The following is a 5,198-nucleotide window of genomic DNA, read 5'->3' as shown; positions in this document are numbered from 1 at the left end:
GCAGAGAGCAGAGAGAGAAAGCAGAGAGAGAGCAGAGAACAGAGAGAGAGCAGAGAGAGAGAACAGAGAGAAGAGAGAGCAGAGAGAGAGCAGAGAACAGAGAGAGAGCAGAGAGAGAGAGAGAACAGAGAGAAGAGAGAGCAGAGAGAGAGAAGACAGAAGGCAGAGAGAGAGTGCAGAGAGAGAGCAGAGAGCAGAGCCCGCAGAGAGAGATGCAGAGCAGAGAGAGAGGAGAGCAGAGAGAGGAGAGCAGAGAGAGAGCAGAGAGAGCAGAGAGCAGAAAACAGAGAGAGAGAGCAGAGAGAAAGCAGAGAGCAGAGAGCAGAGAGTGAGAAGAGAGAGCAGAGAGTGAGAAGAGAGAGCAGAGAGTGAGAAGAGAGAGCAGAGAGAGAGTAGATAGAGAGAAGAGAGAGAGCAGAGAGAGAGAAGAGAAAACAGAGAGAGAGCAGAGAGAGAGAGAAGAGAGGGCAGAGAGAGCAGAGAGCAGAGAACAGAGAGAGAGAGAGAGACAGAGCAGAGAGCAGAGAGAGCAGAGAGAGAGCGAGAAAGAGCAGAGAGCAGAGAGAAGAGAGCAGAGAGAGCAAAGAGCAGAGAACAGAGAGAGAGAGAAAAGAGAGAGGGCAGAGAGAGCAGAGCAGAGAACAGAGAGAGAGAGAGAGGAGCGAGAAGAGAGGAGCGAGAGAGAGCGAGAGAGCGAGCGAGAGAGAGAGCGCGAGAGAGAGAGCGCGAGAGAGAGAGCGCGAGAGAGAGAGCGCGAGAGAGAGAGCGAGAGCGAGAAAGAGCGCGAGAGCGAGAGAGAGCGCGAGAGAGAGAGAGCGCGAGAGAGAGAGAGCGAGAGAGAGAGCGCGAGAGAGAGAGAGCGCGAGAGAGAGAGAGCGCGACAGAGAGAGAGCGAGAGCGCGACAGAGAGAGAGTGAGAGCGCGACAGAGAGAGAGCGAGAGCGCGACAGAGAGAGAGCGAGAGTGCGACAGAGAGAGAGCGAGAGCGAGAGAGCGAGAGAGCGAGCGCGCGTGAGAGAGCGAGCGCGCGTGAGAGAGCGAGCGCGCGTGAGAGAGCGAGCGCGCGTGAGAGAGCGAGCGAGAGCGAGAGAGCGAGCGCGCGAGAGAGAGAGAGAGCGCGAGAGAGAGCGCGCGTGAGAGAGAGAGAGAGAGAGAGAGAGAGAGAGAGAGCGCGAGAGAGCGCGCAGAGAGAGAGCAGAGAGAGAGAGCAGAGAACACAGAGAGAGAGAGAGCAAGGAGAGCAGAGGGAGAGAGAGAGCAGAGAACAGAGAGAAAAGAGAGAGAGCAGAGCGTGAGAGCAGAGCAGAGAACAGAGAGAGAAAAGAGAGAGAGGAGAGTGTGAGAGCAGAGCAGAGAACAGAGAGAGAAAGGAGCTAGAAGAGAGGATCGAGAAGAGAGGAGCGAGAGAGAGCGCGAGAGAGAGCGCGAGAGAGAGAGCGCGAGAGAGAGAGCGCGAGAGAGAGAGCGCAAGAGAGAGAGCGCGAGAGAGAGAGCGCGAGAGACAGAGCGCGAGAGAGAGAGCGCGAGAGAGAGAGCGCGAGAGACAGAGCGCGAGAGAGAAAGAGCGCGAGAGAGAGAGCGCGAGAGACAGAGCGCGAGAGAGAAAGAGCGCGAGAGAGAAAGAGCGCGAGAGCGAGAGAGAGCGCGAGAGCGAGACAGCGCGAGAGCGCGACAGAGAGAGAGCGAGAGCGCGACAGAGAGAGAGCGAGAGCGCGACAGAGAGAGAGCGTGACAGAGAGAGAGCGAGAGAGCGAGAGAGCGAGAGCGAGCGAGAGCGAGAGCGAGAGAGAGAGAGAGAGAGAGCGAGAGAGAGAGAGAGAGCAGAGAGAGAGAGAGAGAAAAAGAGAGAGAGCAGAGAGAAAAGAGAGAGAGCAGAGCAGAGAGCAGAGAGAAGAGAGAGAGAGCAGAGAGAGAAGAGAGAGAAAACAGAGAGAAAGAGAAGAGAGGGCAGAGAGAGCAAAGAGCAGAGAGCAGAGAACAGAGAGAGAGAGAGCAGTGAGAGAGAGAAGAGAGGGCAGAGAGAGCAGAGAGAGAGAAAGAGCAGAGAGAGCAGCGAGAGAGAGCAGAGAGAGAAAGAGCAGAGAGCGAGAGCAGAGAGAGAGAGCAGAGAGTGAGAAGAGAGAGGGCAGAGATTGAGAAGAGAGAGGGCAGAGAGAGCAAAGAGCAGAGAGCAGAGAACAGAGAGAAAGAGAGAGAGCAGAGAGAGCAGGGAGAGAGAAGAGAGAGAGCAGGGAGAGAGAAGAGAGGGGGCAGAGAGAGCAGAGAACAGAGAGAGAGGGGGCAGAGAGAGCAGAGAACAGAGAGAGAGAGGGCAGAGAGAGCAGAGAGAGAACAGAGAGAGCAGAGAACAGAGAGAGAAGAGAGAGAGCAGAGCGTGCGAGAAGAGAGGAGCGAGAGCGAGCGAGAGAGAGAGCGCGCAAGAGAGTGCGAGAGAGAGAGCGAGAGAGCGAGAGAGCGAGAGAAAGCGCGAGAGAGAGAGCGAGAGAGAGTGCGAGAGAGAGAGAGAGCGAGAGAGAGAGAGAGAGCGCGAGAGAGCGCTCAGAGAGAGAGCAGAGAGAGAGAGCAGAGAACACAGAGAGAGAGAGAGCAAGGAGAGCAGAGGGAGAGAGAGAGCAGAGAACAGAGAAGAGAGAGCAGAGAGAGAAGACAGAGGTCAGAGAGAGCAGAGAGAGAGTGCAGAGAGAGAGAGCAGAGCACGCAGAGAGAGATGCAGAGCAGAGAGAGAGGAGAGCAGAGAGAGCGCACAGAGAGAGCAGAGAGAGAGCAGAGAACAGAGAGAGAGAGAGAGAGCAAGGAGAGCAGAGGGAGAGAGAGCAGAGAACAGAGAGAGAGAGAGAAAAGAGAGAGAGCAGAGCGTGAGAGCAGAGCAGAGAACAGAGAGAGAAAAGAGAGAGAGGAGAGCGTGAGAGCAGAACAGAGAGCGAGAAGAAAGGAGCGAGAAGAGAGGAGCGAGAAGAGAGGAGCGAGAGAGAGCGCGAGAGAGAGCGCGAGAGAGAGAGCGCACGAGAGAGAGCGCGAGAGAGAGAGCGCGAGAGAGAGAGCGCGAGAGAGAGAGCGCGAGAGAGAGAGCGCGAGAGAGAGAGCGCGAGAGAGAAAGAGCACGAGAGAGAAAGAGCGCGAGAGAGAGAGAGCGCGAGAGCGAGAGCGAGAGAGAGAGCGCGAGAGAGAGAGCGCGACAGAGAGAGAGCGAGAGTGCGACAGAGAGAGAGCGAGAGCGCGACAGAGAGAGAGCGAGAGCGCGACAGAGAGAGAGCGAGAGAGAGAGCGCGAGAGCGAGAGAGAGAGAGAGAGCAGAGAGAGAGAGAGAGAAAAAGAGAGAGAGCAGAGAGAAAAGAGAGAGAGCAGAGCAGAGAGCAGAGAGAAGAGAGAGAGAGCAGAGAGAGAAGAGAGAGAAAACAGAGAGAAAGAGAAGAGAGGGCAGAGAGAGCAGAGAGAGAGAAAGAGCAGAGAGCAGAGAGAGCAGCGAGAGAGAGCAGAGAGAGAAAGAGCAGAGAGCGAGAGCAGAGAGAGAGAGCAGAGAGTGAGAAGAGAGAGGGCAGAGATTGAGAAGAGAGAGGGCAGAGAGAGCAAAGAGCAGAGAGCAGAGAACAGAGAGAAAGAGAGAGAGCAGAGAGAGCAGGGAGAGAGAAGAGAGAGAGCAGGGAGAGAGAAGAGAGGGGGCAGAGAGAGCAGAGAACAGAGAGAGAGGGGGCAGAGAGAGCAGAGAACAGAGAGAGAGAGGGCAGAGAGAGCAGAGAGAGAACAGAGAGAGCAGAGAACAGAGAGAGAAGAGAGAGAGCAGAGCGTGCGAGAAGAGAGGAGCGAGAGCGAGCGAGAGAGAGAGCGCGCAAGAGAGTGCGAGAGAGAGAGCGAGAGAGCGAGAGAGCGAGAGAAAGCGCGAGAGAGAGAGCGAGAGAGAGTGCGAGAGAGAGAGAGAGCGAGAGAGAGAGAGAGAGCGCGAGAGAGCGCTCAGAGAGAGAGCAGAGAGAGAGAGCAGAGAACACAGAGAGAGAGAGAGCAAGGAGAGCAGAGGGAGAGAGAGAGCAGAGAACAGAGAAGAGAGAGCAGAGAGAGAAGACAGAGGTCAGAGAGAGCAGAGAGAGAGTGCAGAGAGAGAGAGCAGAGCACGCAGAGAGAGATGCAGAGCAGAGAGAGAGGAGAGCAGAGAGAGCGCACAGAGAGAGAGCAGAGAGAGAGCAGAGAACAGAGAGAGAGAGAGAGAGCAAGGAGAGCAGAGGGAGAGAGAGCAGAGAACAGAGAGAGAGAGAGAAAAGAGAGAGAGCAGAGCGTGAGAGCAGAGCAGAGAACAGAGAGAGAAAAGAGAGAGAGGAGAGCGTGAGAGCAGAACAGAGAGCGAGAAGAAAGGAGCGAGAAGAGAGGAGCGAGAAGAGAGGAGCGAGAGAGAGCGCGAGAGAGAGCGCGAGAGAGAGAGCGCGCGAGAGACAGCGCGAGAGAGAGCGCGAGAGAGAGAGCGCGAGAGAGAGAGCGCGAGAGAGAGAGCGCGAGAGAGAAAGAGCACGAGAGAGAAAGAGCGCGAGAGAGAGAGAGCGCGAGAGCGAGAGAGAGAGCGCGAGAGAGAGAGCGCGACAGAGAGAGAGCGAGAGTGCGACAGAGAGAGAGCGAGAGCGCGACAGAGAGAGAGCGAGAGCGCGACAGAGAGAGAGCGAGAGCGCGACAGAGAGAGAGCGAGAGAGCGACAGAGAGAGAGAGAGCGAGAGCGAGAGAGCGAGAGCGAGAGAGAGAGAGAGCGACAGAGAGAGAGCGAGAGCGCGACAGAGAGAGAGCGAGAGCGAGAGCGCGACAGAGAGAGAGCGAGAGAGAGCGAGAGCGCGACAGAGCGAGAGCGAGAGCGAGAGAGCGAGAGCGAGAGAGCGAGAGAGCGAGAGCGAGAGAGCGAGAGCGAGAGCGAGAGCGACAGAGAGCGACAGAGAGAGAGCGACAGAGAGAGAGCGAGAGCGCGACAGAGAGCGCGCAGAGAGAGAGCAGAGAACACAGAGAGAGAGCAAGGAGAGCAGAGGGAGAGAGAGAGCAGAGAACAGAGAGAAGAGAGAGCAGAGAGAGAAGACAGAGGGCAGAGAGAGCAGAGAGAGAGCAGAGCACGCAGAGAGAGATGCAGAGCAGAGAGAGAGGAGAGCAGAGAGCAGCGAGAGAGCAGAGAGCAGAGAACAGAGAGAGAGAGAGAAAAGAGAGAGAGCAGAGAGCAGAGAGAAGAGAGAGCA

Source organism: Salmo salar, chromosome 03, assembly GCF_965601325.2.
Source record: "Salmo salar chromosome 03, fSalSal1, whole genome shotgun sequence".
NCBI lineage: Eukaryota > Metazoa > Chordata > Actinopteri > Salmoniformes > Salmonidae > Salmo > Salmo salar.
This window is presented reverse-complemented; position numbering follows the sequence as displayed.